We start from the raw sequence: 17,157 nt of genomic DNA on the forward strand, positions 1-17,157 counted from the left end.
TCTGAAGGCAGGAGGAGATGCGGATTGCTGAGAGAGATCTGGGGCTGGAGATGGAGAGTTGAGTGTCATCTGCAAAGAGGTGGGAGTTGGAGCCATGGGAGTGAATGAGTTCCCCATCATCATCATCATCATCATCAATCGTATTTATTGAGCGCTTACTATGTGCAGAGCACTGTACTAAGCACTTGGGAAGTACAAATTGGCAACATATAGAGACAGTCCCTACCCAACAGTGGGCTCAGAGTCTAAAAGGGGGAGACAGAGAACAAAACCAAACATACTAACAAAATAAAATAAATAGAATAGATATGTACAAGTAAAATAAATAAATAAATAGAGTAATAAATATGTACAAACATCTATACATATATACAATCAATCAATCAATCAATCAATCAATCATATTTATTGAGCGCTTACTATGTGCAGAGCACTGTACTAAGCGCTTGGGAAGTACAAATTGGCATCACATAGAGACAGTCCCTACCCAACAGTGGGCTCACAGTCTAAAAGGGGGAGACCGAGAACAGAACCAAACATACCAACAAAATAAAATAAGTAGGATAGAAATGTACAAGTAAAATAAATAAATAAATAAATAAATAAATAGAGTAATAAATATATACAGGTGCTGTGGGGAAGGGAAGGAGGTAAGATGGGGGGGATGGAGAGGGGGACGAGGGGGAGAGGAAGGAAGGGGCTCAGTCTGGGCCCCAAGGGAGTGGGGGGAGATAGAGAAGAGAAGGGGACCCAGAATTGAACCTTGAGGGACCCCCACAGTTAGGGGGTGGGAGGCAGAGGAGGAGCCCGCGAAAGAGACCGAGAATGAGGTGCAAAATAATCAGAACATATCCTGTCTCTGTCTCACTATCTAAGAGGGAGGGATGAGGAAACTGAGGCTCAGAGAGGTGAAGTGATTTGTCCAAGGGCACACAGCAGACCAGTGGCCGAGCCAGGACTAGAAGTCGACTCCTGTCTCATGCTCTTTGAACTAGGTCATCCTGCACTGTTGGTGTAAACCACTCTGTCTTTAAATGATGGTACATTTTTATGTCACATTTAGTTTTTTTTTCTCTTCTGTTGGCTTGTAATAGCATATTGGAACCTCTGCTTCTTCACTGAGTTCATCTCTTCTGTCTCACTGATCTTTAAAAGGCAGCATGGCATGGTGGATACACCACAGGCCTGGCAGTTAGAAGGTCATGGGTTCTAATCCTGGCTCTGCCACTTTTCTGGTATGTGGCTTTGGGCAAGTCACTTCACTTCTCTGGGCCTCAGTTACCTAACCTGTAAAGTGAGAAGCAGCGTGGCTTAGTGGAAAGAGCCCGGGCTTGGGAGTCAGAGGTCATGGGTTCTAATCTCGGCTCTTCCACTTGTCAGATGGCTGAGTTTGGGTAAATCACTTCACTTCTCTGTGCCTCTCTTCCCTCATCTGTAAAATGGGGATTAAGACTGTGAGCTCCCCGTGGGACAAACTGATTACCTTGTATCTACCTCAGTACATGGAAAAGTGCTTGGCACATTGTAAGCGCTTAACAAATACCATCATTATTAAAATGTGGATGGAGACTGTTAGCCTCACATGGGACACCCCAGCGCTCAATACAGTGCCTGGCTCATAGTAAGGGTTTAACATGTACCATCATAGCTAATAGTTGGGAACGTTCTTCCCCGTGCGTCAATCTGTTTAGGCAGAGCGTGAGGTTTTACTGTTCAAAGGACCTCAGGCTGGTTTTTGAGAGATGGTTAAGGACATAATAATAATAATAATAATAATGATGGCATTTGTTAAGCGTTTCCTAATGTGCCGAGCACTGTTCTAAGCACTGGGGTAGATACAAGGGAATCAGGTTGTCCCACGTGGGGCTCAGTCGTAATCCCAATTTTACAGATGAGGTAACTGAGGCACAGGGAAGTCAGGTGACTTGCTCAAAGTCACCCAGTTGATCAGTGGCGGAGCCGGGATTAGAACCCATAACCTCCGACTCCAAGCCTGGGCTCTTTCCACTATGCCACACACTGCATAGACCACAGCATGAGCTCCTTCCCTTAGCACGAGTCTGTCGGGGACACCAAAGATTTGAAAAATGTCTCTCTTTCACTTCATCCGGGCATCCAAACTCCTTGAAGGGGTTGTTTACTCCAGCTTCCTACACTTTCCCTCTTCCAACTTCCACCTTCCAACTGTCATCAGAGAAGCAGCGTGGTTCAGTGGAAAGAGCCCGGGCTTTGGAGTCAGAGGTCATGGGTTCAAATCCCAGCTCCGCCAAATGTCAGCCGTGTGACTTTGGGCAAGTCACTTAACTTCTCTGCGCCTCAGTTACCTCATCTGAAATTTGGAGATTAAAAACTGTGAGCCCCCAGTGGGACAACCTGATCACCTTGTAACCTTCCCAGTGCTTAGAACAGTGCTTTGCACATAGTAAGTGCTTAACAAATGCCACGATTATTATTATTAGCAGAGGTCTAGCCAGTCCCCAGCTAGCTTTCCACAGGCATCAGCCTCGACCGCCGTCTTCTCAGTTGTTGAAATCGCCGCGTAGCTTGCTTCCCATCTGGCCCTCGGGGCCCTGGGATTCTCTTTTTGCTCTAGAGAAGCAGTGTGGTCTAGTGGCTAGAGCCGGGGAGTCAGAAGGACCTGGGTTCTAATGCTGACCCTACCATTCGTCTGCTGTGTGACCCTGGGAGAGTCACTTCACTTCTTGGGCCCTCAGTTCCCTCATCTGGAAAATGGGGATTAAGAGTGCGAGCCCCATGTGGGACAAAGACTGGGTCCAACCTAATTAACTTGTATCTCCCCCAGTGCTTAGAACAGTGCTTGGCACATAGTAAGCACTTAACGAATACCGTAATGATGATCATCTACCCCAGCACTTAGAATGGTGCTTGACACATAGTGAGCGCTTAACAAATGCCATTATTATTATTATTATTATTATTACTATATAAGCAGTGTGGCGTAGTGAATACAGCACAGGTCTGGGAGTTAGAAGTTCATGGGTTCTAATCCCGGCTCTGCCACTTGTCTGCTGGGTGACCTTGGGCAAGTCACTTCACATCTCAAGTCACTTAACGTCTCTGTGCCTCAGTTACCTCATCTGTAAAATGGGGATGAAGACTGTGAGCCCCGCGTGGGACAACCTGATCACCTTGTAACCTCCCCAACGCTTAGAACAGTGCATTGCAATCAATCAATCAATCAGTCGTATTTATTGAGCGCTTACTGTGTGCAGAGCACTGTACTAAGTGCTTGGGAAGTACAAGTTGACAGCATATAGAGACAGTCCCTACCCAACAGTGGGCTCACAGTCTAGAAAGTAAGGGCTTAATAAATGCCATTATTATTATTATTATTAACTCGTGCCTCAGGCCCCTCATCTGTAAAATGGGGATTGAGACTGTGAACCTCACGTGGGACAGGGACTGTGTCCAACCTGATTTGCTTGTGTCCACCCCAGTGCTTAGTACAGTGCTTGGCATATAAGAAATGCTTAACAAATACCACAATTATTATTATTATTATTATTATGTTGCCAACTTGTACTTCCCAAGCGCTTAGTACAGTGCTGTGCACACAGTAAGCACTCAATAAATATGATTGAATGAATGAATATTAGGGGAGAGAGAGAGAGTCTCCCGGCTCTGTGGGATGCTGGGGATGGAGACAGCCCGGTTTCCTGGCTGCCTCATCCTTCACTTGACCTTGAGAGGGTTCAGTTTTGCCTCCAGGCAGAAGGATGAAGCGTGCCATCTTTCACCTTTACAGGATTTCAAAATGTAAATACAATGGCTCTGCGAGAATGTCAAGGCGAAGGTCGAAGAGCCGCCTTCTCCGCAAGAATTCCAAGGGCTCCCGACCGCCAACCGCTCCAGTGGGGTCCCTTTCCGGGCTAGTGATGTGGCTGGGGCTTTTATGGCCCGATATTTTGTTGTGCCTCATTCCTGGAAAGGAGGAATGGAAATGAAGCCTTAGCACGTCGGTGGAGGTTACATATGGGGTGCTCACTTGGGCAGAACCACCGTTAAACTTTCCGAAATGCGTCTTCGGCCTTGGAGAAATGGTTTGGGGGAGAATTTGCTCTGGAAAGATATTAGAGAGAGAGAGAGAGAGAGAGAGAGAGAGGGAGAGAGAGAGAGAGAGAGAGAGAGAGAGAGAGAGAGAGAGAGTGTGTGTGTGTGTGTGTGCGCGCTTATCTCTGCATATAATATATATATATATATATATATATATATATATTTTTTTTTAGACTATGAGCTCACTGTTGGGTAGGGACTGTCTCTATATGTTGCCAGTTTGTACTTCCCAAGCACTTAGTACAGTGCTCTGCACATAGTAAGCGCTCAACAAATACGATTCATGATGATGATACAGAGAGAGAGAGAGAGAGAGACTTTCAAATATTGAGACTTGAAGTAATGTGGCCTAGTGGAGAATGCCTGGGAGTCAGAAGGACCTGGGTTCTAATCCTGCCTCTGCCACTTGTCGGCTGGGTGACCTTGGGCAAGTCACTTCACTTCTCTTTTCCTCAGTTACCCCATCTGTAAAATGGGGATTAAAACTGTGAACCCAATGTGGTTCACAGGGACTGTGTCCAGTCTGATTTGCTTGTTTCCCCCCCAGTGCTTAGAACAGGGCCTCGTTCAGAGTAAGCTCTTAACAAATGCCACAATCATTATTATTATTCCTTTCTGCCGTCTCTTTTTGATCCTCGGACACCTCAGTCTTAATGAATTTCCACTTGAAACGATTGATGGCTATATAGTAGGGCACAAGTGAATATTTAGAACCTCTTTCCCTGCCTACCTCACCCCAATTAAGCATACTGTGTCATTAGGATAGAGTCCCAAGAACTCAGAACATTGCTTTGCGCACAATAAGTGCTCAATAAGTAGAGAAGCAGCATGGCTCAGTGGAAAGAACATGGGCTTTGGAGTCAGAGGTCATGGGTTCAAATCCCGGCTCCGCCAATTGTCAGCTATGTGACTTTGGGCAAGTCACTTAACTTCTCTGTGCCCCAGTGACCTCATCTGGAAAATGGGGATTAAGACTGTGATCAAGTGGGACAACCTGATCACCTTGTAACCTTCCCAGCGCTTAGAACAGTGCTTTGCACATAGTAAGCGCTTAATAAATGCCATTATTATTATTACCCCTGATTCTTTGACTGAAAGCAGGCACCCATTAGAGTACTCTGAACCCGATTGGTGCTCAGCACACTGGAGACATCCACTACAGTGTTCTGAATCTAGTGCATGCTCATTACAGTGCTCTGCATAGGTAGGTGCCCCTTAGGAGTTCAGAATCAATTGGTTAATAGTATTTTAATGTATGTATAGTATTCAGCAATATCATTAATAACATTATTGAGTGTCCACTAAGTGCGGTACACTGTATTAGGCGCTGGAGAATCAATCGATTAACTTGATTTAGTGCTTACTGTGTGCGGAGCACAGCACTGAATACTCTTTTAGGGTATTCGTTAAGTGCTTACTATATACCAGGCACTGTACTAAGCACTGGGGTAGATTCAAGCTCATCAGGTCAGACACAGTCCATGTCCCACATCAATCGATCAATCTTATTTAATGAGCGCTTACTGTGTGCAGAGCACTGTACTAAGCTTTTGGGAGAGTAGAATATAGCAATATAACAGACACAGTCCCTTCCCCAAGTGACAATGGGGCTCACAGTCTTCATCTCCATTTTTCAGTTGAGGTACTTGGAAGAGACCAGTACAGTAGGATTAGTAGACATGATTCATTCATTTAATCATATTTATTGAGCGCTTACTGTGTGCAGAGCACTGTATCTAGGAGTGTATAGTGTAAGGAGAAAGACAAATGGAAAAATACTTATAACTCTGTCAAAATAAATGGATAAATAAGTGGACAGAGCAGACACCCCATGAAATCCTCTGTCACTGAGTTTGCACTTGGGTCTGTCCTCTTCATTCACCCCTCCTTCAGCTCTGCAGCATTTATATCCATATCCAGAATTTATTTTAATGTCTGCCTTGCCCCCTAGACTGTAAGCTCCTTGTGGGCAGGGAATGTGTCTACCAACCCTGTTGTAGTCTCCCCGAGAAGCATCGTGGCCAAAAGGATAGAGCCCGGGCCTGGGAGTTAGAAGGACTTGAGTTCTAATTCTGTTTCTGCCACATATCTGATGTGTGATCTTGGGCAGTGGAAAGAGCCCAGGCCGGGAGTCAAAGGATCATGGGATCTAATCCCAGCTCCACCATTTGTCTATTGTGTGGCCTAGGACAAGTCACTTAACTTCCCTCTGCCTCAGTTACTTCATCTGGAAAATGGTGATTAAGACTGGGGGCCCAATGTCTGAAGGTCATAGGTTCTAAGCCTGGCTCCGCCACTTATAATAATAATAATAGTGATGACATTTATTAAGTGCTTACTATGTGCAAAGCGTTGTTCTAAGCACTGGGGAGGTTACAAGGTGATCAGGTTGTCCCATGGGGAGCTCACAGTCTTAATCCCTATTTTACAGATGAGGTAACTGAGGCACAGAGAAGTTAAGTGACTTGCCCAAAGTCACACAGCTGACAGTTGGTGGAGCTGGGATTTGAACTTATGGCCTCTGACTCCAAAGCCCGGGCTCTTTCCACTGAGCCACACTGCTCCTCTATACACTATATTATACACTTATCTATAGTGTAGACTTGGGCAAGTCACTTAACATCCCTGTGCCTCAGTGATCTCATCTGTAAAATGGGAATTAAGACTGTGAGCCCCATGTGGGACATGGACTGGGTCCAACCTGATTTGGTTATATCCACCCCAAGGTCACACAGCAGACAAGCAGCAGAGCTGGGATTAGAACCCACGTCCTCTGACTCGCAAGCCCATGTCCTTGCCATCGGCACTAAAACCCTCTCCGGGCAGAAGACTACGACCGAACATTTTCCAGTTTCTTGTTTTAGAATTCGGGTGGCGGGGAAGAGATCCCCTTCCTGGCTCCCTCCTTTAAAAACCGTGATTACAAGGAGAATATTTCCCCCTTCACTGAGCAGGGTAATTGACAGGAGCTTCTGTCTTCTCGGTTTAGTCACTGCTAGCTGCGGTTGTTTCCCGGGGATGAGCTCAGCTGGGGAATGTGGAGATTTCCGAAAGGAAGTGGGCTCCAGGAGAGTCTTTCAAAGCCCTACTCCCTTCAAAGCCCTACCTGAGAGCTTCCCTCCTCCAAGAGGCCTTCCCAGACTGAGCCTCCTTTTCCCTCTCCTCCTCCCCATCCCCTCTTCCTTCCCCTCCCCACAGCACATGTATATATATTTGTACAGATTTATTACTCTAATGATTTTACTTGTACGTATTTACTATTCTATTTATTTTGTTAATGATGTGCATCTAGCTTTAATTCTATTTGTTCTGACGATTTTGACACCTCCCTTCTGACTCCCAGGCTGCTTCTGCTGCTACTTCATTCATTCAATCAAATTTATTGAGCACTTACTGTGTGCAGAGCACTGTGCTAAGCGCTTCATACTATTCCTTTTGGGTCTGTGACCTTTGGCACTAGGTATTCACCTCACCCTGAGCCCCACAGCTCTTACGTACATATCCATCATTTATTTAATCGTCTATCTCCCCCTCTGTAAGCTCCTTGTGGACAGGGAACATATCTACCAGCTCTGTTGCATTGTACTCTCCCAAATGCTTAGTATAGTGCTCTGCACTTAGTAGGTGCTCAGTAAATATTATGGATTAATTGAATTGTTGCTGGTTGCCTAGACAACAGTGCCTAGATTGTCCCGCATTCCTGACCCTCCCCCTGTGATCCAGCATGGACCATCCAACACCCCTAACTCTCCCCCAGTGATTCATCACCACACCCCCTGACTCTCCCCCAGTGACCCAGCCTGGGTCAGCCAACCTCTCTGCCTCTGCCCTCTCCATCCCTGACTCTCCCTAGTGATCTAGCACGGACCATCCCACACTCTTGCTGTGCAAATGGATTAGCCCAGGACAGGGCAGTTGTTTTGGACCCTTACGGTAGAACAAACTTCTGGTTGAAATGTTGTGTATTGGAGTTCATTGTCCTCAGCAATCTCTAATATCCAAGACAGCTTGCCCCATTTTCTTCTCCTTTACTTTACCTCCCCTTGCATCTCCTCCTCCTTTTCCTCTTTGCCTCCATCCTCTTTCTTCTTCTCCTCCTCCTCCTCCTTCTCCTCCTCTCTTCTCCTTCTCCTTTCTTCTTCTCCTCCTTCTCTCTTCTTCTTCTCCTTCTCCGTTCTTCTTCTCCTCCTTCTCTCTTCTTCTTCTCCTTCTCTCTTCTTCTTCTTCTCCTTTCTTCTTCTCCTCCTCTCTTCTTCTCCTTTCTTCTTCTTCTCCTCCTTCTCTCTTCTTCTTCTCCTCCTTCTCTCTTCTTCTTCATCTTCTCCTTTCTTCTCCTCCATCTCTCTTCTACTTCTTCTTCTCTGTCTCTCTTCTTCTTCTTCTTCTTCTTCTTCTTCTTCTCCCTCTCTCTTCTTCTCCTTTCCCCTCCTCCTCATCCTCCTCCTCGTCCTCCTCGTCTTCGTCCTCCTCATCCCCCTCCTTACTTTACTTTACCTCCCCTTGCATCTCCTCCTCCTTTTCCTCTTCTCCTCCATCCTCTTTCTTCTTCTCCTCCTCCTCCTTCTCCTTCTCTCTTCTCCTTCTCCTTTCTTCTCCTCCTCCTTCTCTCTTCTTCTCCTTCTCTCTTCTTCTTCTTCTCCCTTCTTCTTCTCTTCCTCTCTTCTTCTTCTCCTTTCTTCTTCTTCTCCTCCTCTCTTCTTCTTCTCCTTTCTTCTTCTCCTCCTCCTTCTCTCTTCTTCTTCTCGTTTCTTCTTTCTTCTTCTCCTACTCCTTCTCTCTTCTTCTTCATCTTCTCCTTTCTTCTCCTCCATCTCTCTTCTACTTCTTCTTCTTCTTCTCCGTCTCTCTTCTTCTTCTTCTTCTCCATCTCTCTTCTTCTCCTTTCCCCTCCTCCTCATCCTCCTCCTCGTCCTCCTCCTCGTCCTCGTCCTCCTCCTCCTCATCCTTATCCTCCTTGTCCTCCTCGTCGTCATTGACGTCGTCGTCGTCGTTGTCGTCGTCGTCGTCGTCGTCGTCGTCGTCGTCGTCCTCCTCCTCCTCCTCCTCCTCCTCCTCCTCCTCCTTCTTCTTCTTCTTCTTCTTCTTCTTCTTCTTCTTCTTCTTCTTCTTCTTCTTCTTCTTCTTCTTCTTCTTCTTCTTCTTCTTTTTCTCCTCCTCCTCCTCCTTTTTCTTCTTCTCCCCTCCTTCTTCTTTTTCTTCTCCTCCCCTCCTTCTTCTTTTTCTCCTCCTCCTTCTTCTTTTTCTTCTCCTCCTCCTCCTTCTTTTTCTTCTCCTCCTTCTCCTCCTTATCCCCTTCCCTTCTTCATCCTCCTCCTCCTCTACCTCCTTCTTCTCCTTTCTTCTCCTTCTTCCTTCTTTCTTCTTCTTCTCTCCAGCTCGTCCTTTCTCCCTTTATTTCTCTCCCTTTTATCCCTCTCTTCTTCTTTCTCTCCTTCTCTGTCCCTCTTTCTGGCTCTCCCCCTCCCCTTTCCATTTTTCCTTTATCCCTTTCTTCTTCTCTGCTCCTATTTCCTGTCCTCTCCCCTCCACTCAGCTCTGTTTTAAAGCAAATTATAGACATAATGCCACGTATCCTCAAAACATTGCTAATAACAATAGCAGCAGTATTTGTATCAGCACTATGTGCTTACTATGTGCCAAACACCGTGCTAAGTGCTGGGGTAGATTATAAAATAATCAGGTTGGGTATGGTCCCAATCTCAAATTGGGGGGGGTCACAGTCTAAGGGGGAGGGAGGACAGATATTTAATCCCCATTTTACATGTGAGGAAACTGAGGCACAGAAAAGTTAAGTCACTTGCCTAAGGTCTCATAGCTGGCCAGTAGCAGAGCTGAGATCAGAACCTAGGTCTCCTGATTCCCCTCACTAGGCCCACTGTGAAGTGGAGACCGATATTATTATCCCCATTTCCCAGACCAGAATAATGGGTGTCAAGAGGTTATAACTATCATTCCCAAAGTCACAGGTTTTTTTTTAATGGTATTTGTTAGCACTTACTTTGTTCCAAGCACTTGTACTAAGCACTGGGGTAGTTACCAGACAGGTTGGACACAATAATTTATTTCTATTAATGCCTGTCTTTCCCTCTAGACTGTAAGCTCATTGTGGGCAGGGAATGTGTCTGCTTATTGTTGTAGTGCCCTCTCCCAAGTGCTTAGGACAGTGCTCTGCACGCGGGAAGCGCTCAGTAAATATGATTGAATGAATCACATTCTAAGAGAGCCCCAGAGTTACCGGTAGGAATGGGACAAGGACCCAGGAGATCTGCCACCCAGAGCATTGCTCTTTGAACAAATTCCCACCCAGCCCGCCTGCCCTAACAAAAAATTCCAAGTGCCCTTCGGAGCCCCTCCAGATTTTGTGTTGTTTTGTTGTCTTTCTCCCCACTTCTAGATTGTGAGCCCGTTCTTGGATAGGGATTGTTTTTATCTGTTGCCAAAGTGTACTTTCCAAGCGCTTAGTACAGTGCTCTGCACACAGTCGCTGCTCAATAAATACAATTGAATGAATGAATGAATTTGGAGCCCACTGCTGCTCTCCGGAATAACTAGTGGGGGGAATCAGGAGACCTGGGTTCTAATCTCAGGTCTGCCACTGGCCAGCTATGAGACCTTAGGCAAGTGACTTAACTTTCCTGCGCCTCAGTTTCCTCACCTGTAAAATGGGGATTAAATTCCTGTCTTCCCTCCCCCTTAGGGACTGTTACCCTGACCTGAGACTGAGACCATGTCCAACCTGATCTTGTTTCTAAGATTTTCGAGGCCCAAGCAAAGAAAGTCATCAAGTCTTTTCTGTATATATGTTTGTACATATTTATTACTCTATTTATTTATTTATTTTACTTGTACATATCTATTCTATTTATTTTATTTTGTTAGTATGTTTGGTTTTGTTCTCTGTCTCCCCCTTTTAGACTGTGAGCCCACTGTTGGGTAGGGACTGTCTCTATATGTTGCCAACTTGCACTTCCCAAGTGCTTAGTACAGTGCTCTGCACACAGTAAGCGCTCAATAAATACGATTGATTGATTGATTTTCTCTTCAGTAGATGTGGGCCTTTTCATCATCCCTGGATGCTCAGATGGTTGCTCAGATAGGGAAGCAGCGTGGCTCAGTGGAAAGAGCCCGGGCTTTGGAGTCAGAGTTCATGGGCTCAAATCCCGGCTCTGCCAATTGTCAGCTGTGTGACTTTGGGCAAGTCACTTCACTTCTCTGTGCCTCAGCTACCTCATCTGTAAAATGGGGATTAAGATTATGAGCCCCCTGTAGGACAACCTGATCACCTTGTAACCTCCCCAGAACTTGGAACAGTGCTTTGCACATAGTAAGCACTTAATAAATGCCGTCATTATTATTTTTACTATGGTTGACCTAGTGGCCCCCAGCCCTGGGTTCTAATCTCAGCCCCATCGCTGGCATGCTGTGTGTCCTCAGGCCGGTCACGCCACCTCTCTGGGCCCTGTTTTCCAGGCTAAAATTGGCGGAGGCGGATAGTAGCTGCCTTCCTCTACTATGTGGCGGGGATGGGAGGGCAAAACAAACCCTAAATGTTTTGCAGCGCCGTGGTGTTTTTAGTAGCAACGAGCGAGGCGAGGAAGCGGTTTTCCGGAGTGGATGTTCTGGAGGCGGATTTGTCTCGAGGCAGTGAGCCAACTCTCTGGAATCAAACAGAGGGTGTCGGGAACTTAGGTCTTGGCCGAGCTGGTATTTGCTCAGCGTGGGATAAAATGTGTGGAATAGATACCTAAGTTTCAGGGAAACAGAGATCTCATCGGGAAGGCAGTTGCTTCCTCTGTTTCCCCACTTCTCCCCCTGCCTTTCTCCAGATCTGGACATCAATACATCCTCTGACAGAGGACTTGGATGGACGTGACCGGCTGAACTTTCTCTGGCCGGTTTGAGGTTCCTCAGCATAGCCGCATGGCCTAGTGGTTAGAGCCCAGGCCTGGCAGTAAGGAGGTCGTGGGTTCTAATCCCGACTCCACCACTTATCAGCTGTGTGACTTTGGGCAAGTCACATAACTCTTCTGTGCCTCATCTGTAAAAGGGGGATTAAGTCTGTGAGCCCCACGTGGGACAGCCTGATTACCTTGTATCTACCCCAGCGCTTAGAACAGTGCCTGGCTCATCGTAAGTGCTTAACAAATGTCATTATTATTAATAATAAATAACATACTTTTATCATTATTATTATGATTATTACCAATAATCACATTTTAGACTGGGAGCCCACTGTTGGGTAGGGACTGTCTCTATATGTTGCCAATTTGTACTTCCCATGCGCTTAGTACAGTGCTCTGCACATAGTAAGCGCTCAATAAATGCGATTGATGATGATTACCAATGAGCGAGGAGAGGAAGCGGTTTTCCAGAGTGGGTGATTATTATTAATAATAAATAACATACTTTTATCATTATTATTATGATTATTACCAATAATCACATTTTAGACTGGGAGCCCACTGTTGGGTAGGGACTGTCTCTATATGTTGCCAATTTGTACTTCCCAAGCGCTTAGTACAGTGCTCTGCACATAGTAAGCGCTCAATAAATGCGATTGATGATGATTACCAATGAGCGAGGAGAGGAAGCGGTTTTCCAGAGTGGGTGATTATTATTAATAATAAATAACATACTTTTATCATTATTATTATGATTATTACCAATAATCACATTTTAGACTGGGAGCCCACTGTTGGGTAGGGACTGTCTCTATATGTTGCCAATTTGTACTTCCCAAGCGCTTAGTACAGTGCTCTGCACATAGTAAGCGCTCAATAAATGCGATTGATGATGATTACCAACGAGCGAGGAGAGGAAGCGGTTTTCCAGAGTGGGTGATCTGGAGTTGGATTTTTCTTGAGTTTGTTGTGGGCAGGAATGTGTCTGTTTGTGGTTCTATTGTACTCTCCCAAGTGCTTAGTACAGTGCTCTGCAGACAGGAAGCACTCAATAAATACGATCGAATGAGCCAGCTCTCTGGAATTAATCAGAGGGTTTTGGGCCTTTAGGTCCGGCCCAAGCTGATGTTTACTCAGTGTGGGATAAAATGGGTGGAATAGATTTTTGTGGTTCAGGAAAACAGAGTTCTTTAATGGAGAGACTGCTGCTTCCTCTGTTTCCCCACCCCTCCCCCTGCTCCCTCTTCTTCCCTGTCCAATGGCAAAGGACAGTGTGGCTTAGTGGATAGAGCCCGGGCCTGGGAGACAAGAGGACCTGGGTTCTAATTCCGTCTCCATCACATGTCTGCTGTGTGACGTTGGGCAAGTCACTTCCCTTCTCCGTGCCTCAGTTACCTCATCTGTAAAATGGGGATTAAGAACCCCATGTAGGACAGGGACTGTGTCCAACCCGATTTGCTTGTATCCATCCCAGCGCTTAGTACAGTGTTTGGCGCAGAGTAAGTACCTAACAAGTACCATAATTATTATTTATTGTATTTTGGATGTCACCAACTGAACTTTGGCTGGTTTGAAGTTCCTTAGAGAAGCAGCAAGGCCTAGTGGATAGACCCCAGGCCTGGAATCAATCAACCAATCAATCAATCAATCGTATTTATTGAGCGCTTACTGTGTGCAGAGCGCTGTACTAAGCGCTTGGGAAGTACAAGTTGGCAACACATAGAGACGGTCCCTACCCAACAGTGGGCTCAGTGGGAAGAGCATGGGCTTTGGAGTCAGAGGTCATGGGTTCAAATCCCGGCTCTGCCAACTGTCAGCTGTGTGACTTTGGGCAAGTCACTTAACTTCTCTGTGCCTGTTACCTCATCTGGAAAATGGGGATTAAAACTGTGTGCCCCCCGTGGGACAACCTGATCACCTTGTAACCTCCCCAGTGCTTAGCACAGTGCTTTGCACACAGTAAGCGCTTAACAAATACCATCATTATAGAGAAGCAGCGTGGCTCAGTGGAAAGAGCACGGGCTTTGGAGTCAGAGGTTTTGGGTTCAAATCCCGGCTCCGCCACTTGTCAGCTGTGTGACTTTGGGCAAGTCACTTCACTTCTCTGTGCCTCAGTTACCTCATCTGGAAATTGGGGATAAAGACTGTGAGCCCCATGTGGGACAACCTGATCACCTTGTATGATGATGGCTTAACAAATGCCATCATTATTTAATTTGAGAAGGAGTGTGGCTCAGTGGAAAGAGCACGGGCTTTGGAGTCAGAGGTCATGGGTTCAAATCCCAGCTCCGCCATTTGGTCATCTGTGTGACTTTGGGCAAGTCACTTCACTTCTCTGTGCCTCAGTTACCTCATCTGTAAAATGGGGATTAAAACTGTGAGCCCCCCATGGGACAACCTGATCACCTTGTAACCTCCCCAGCGCTTAGAACAGTGCTTTGCACATAGTAAGCACTTAATAAATGCCGTTATTATTATTATTGTTATTATTGACTAAGCCCTACTTTCCTCTTTTCCCACTCCCTTCTGCATCACCCGGACTTGCTCCCTTTATTCCTCCCCCCTCTCAGCCCCACACCGCCTAAGTCTACATCTGTCATTTTATTTATTTCTATTCATGTCTGTCCCCCCCGTCTAGGCTGTAAGCTCCTTGTGGGCAGGAAATGTGTCCATTTATTGTTATACTGTCCTCTCCCAAGCACTTAGTATAGTGCTCTGCCCACAGTAAGCACTCAATAAATATGATTGAGTGACATAATAATCAATTCACCGCTAGTGAATTATTATGTCATTTCATTCATTCATTCATTCATTCAATTGTATTTTTTGAGTGTTTACTGTGTGCAGAGCACTGTACTAAGCGCTTGGAAAGTATAATTCAGCAACAGATATAGACAATCCCTACCCAACAACAGGCTCATTTGTTCAGAGCTCCTCCATTCCTCCATTCATATGCAAACACCACAGACAGCTGTTGTTGGTGAATTCCAGGCATTAGGGCCTAGAAGTCAGAAGGATCTGGGTTCTAATCCCGACTTTACCTCCTGTCTCCTGTGTGATCTTGGGCAAATCACTTCTCTGGGCCTCAGTTCTCTCAGCTGGAAAACGGGGATTAAGACCGTGCGCCCCACGTGGGACAGGGACTGCATCCGTCCTGATAAGCTTGTGTCTACCCAGTGCTTAGTACAGCACCTGGCACATTGTAAGCGCTGCACAACTACCACACAAAACAAAAACCACATTCATATCGAATCCAGCTTCTAGATGGTAAACTCGTTCAGCTAGATTGTCAAATCCTCCTCTAGACTTGCACGGGAGAGAATGGGGAAGGAGCCGATTCCAGGACATCTGGCAGACAGATGGGATGGAGGCCGTGACATGGCCAGGCTGCTCGCTGACTTTCTAACTTGCTTCATTAATTCTCCGAAGAGCAGCAGGCCGCTGACGGAGCTGGCGGATGAAATCCCCCTAGTTGGTCTTCACGCGGAACTTGCCCGCCCGCTCTGCAAACTCAACTCTAGATCGTAAACTCCTTGTGGGCAGGGAATGTGTCTGTTTAATAATAATAATAGTAATAATAGCATTTATTAAGCGCTTGTTATTTGCAAAGCACTGTTCTAAGCGCTGGGGAGATTACAAGGTAATCAGGGTGTCCCACGGCGGGGGCTCACAGTCTTAATCCCCATTTTACAGGTGAGGCAACTGCAGCACAGAGAAGTTAAGTGACTTGCCCAAAGTCACACAGTTGACAGTTGGTGGAGCTGGGATTTGAACCCGTGACCTATAGTGTACTCTCCCCAGGGCTTAGCACAGCGTTTTGCACACAGTTAGTGCTCAATAAATACGATGGAATGAATGAGAGAATGAACCAGATGATCAGAGCCATCTAGTAGTTAGTAGACTAGACTGTCAGGTCCTTAATGGGTCTGATGGGCAAAGCCCAGGGTTGGGCATCAGAAGGACCTGTATTCTAATTCCAGCTCCACCACTTGTCTGCTGTGAGACCTTGGGCAAGTCACCTTACTTCTCTGGGCCTCGGTTGCTTCATCTGAAAAATGGGGATTGAGACTGTGAGCCCCATGTGGGACAGGGACTGGGTCCAATCCAATTTTCCTGTGCTTAGTACAGTCTCTGGCACATAGTAAGTGCTTAACAAATACCATTATTATTATTATTAATTAAGGACACGTTCTGTATCCTATTCATTCATTCATTCATTCAATCGTATTTATTGAGCACTTACTGTGTGCAGAGCACTGTACTAAGCACTTGGGAAGTACAAGTTGGTAACATACAGAGACAGTCCCTACCCAACAGCAGGCTCACAGTCTAGAAGGGGGAGACAGACAACAAAACAAAACATATTAACAAAACAAAATAAATAGAATAAATATGTACAATATGTATGTACTATTCTTTAAGGGTAACATAAGGAAAAGCAAACCAGGGGATCTTATCAGCTGAGGAGGTCAGAACAAGTGTTTTTAAAGAATCAGAATACAGAAAGTCAGAAGAACGCTTAGTATTCAATTATAAGGCAAAAAGGCAGAGAGGAGATTTGCATGTAGTTGACATTTTGGAAATTTAGGTGGATCAAAGTAAGGGCACATCTGTCATAACAAGCCCTGAAACTAGACAGATTTTTCCTAGAAAGGAGGAAAAAAAAATCCAGTTTTTATCAAAAGTTTGGGTGAATTCCATATGCTTTTTGGGGATGCTGCAGTGAGCTCCAGTGCAGCATGGAAAACTCCAAAGTTTGGGCTTGGCGAGTTTTCTCATGCTAGAGGCTGCCTTTGGCTTTAGGAAGATGCAGTCTATTACACAATTAATGGCTCTTTATTGGACTCCAACTGAATGCTAAACACGGGGAGGACTACACTAGGAGGGAAACACTTGTTCCTTGCAGGGAGTTCACCCCTCTCTGCCCCTCTAGACTGTAAGCTCGTCGCGGGAAGGGAGTGTGTCTGTTTATTTTTCTGTTGTACTCTCCCAGTACTAATTGTATCTGTTAGGTGCTTACTATGTGCCAGGCACTGTACTAAGCATTGGCAGGGGGTGAGGGGAATACAAGAAATCGGGTTGGGCACAGTCCCTGTCCCACATAATAATAATAATAATGATGATGATGGCATTTGTTAAGCGCTTACTAGAAGCAGCTTGGCTCAGTGGAAAGAGCCCAGGC

The 17,157-nt window shown here is 45.8% G+C and overlaps 1 protein-coding gene across 1 annotated transcript in view; it reads left to right on the forward strand.

Moving 5' to 3' along the window:
* NXPH1 (neurexophilin 1) overlaps nt 1-17,157 on the forward strand; it is a 184,142-nt gene that overhangs the window by 30,756 nt on the left and 136,229 nt on the right. The window lies entirely within an intron of this gene.

This window comes from Tachyglossus aculeatus, chromosome 2 (genome assembly GCF_015852505.1).
Source record: "Tachyglossus aculeatus isolate mTacAcu1 chromosome 2, mTacAcu1.pri, whole genome shotgun sequence".
NCBI classification, from domain to species: domain Eukaryota; kingdom Metazoa; phylum Chordata; class Mammalia; order Monotremata; family Tachyglossidae; genus Tachyglossus; species Tachyglossus aculeatus.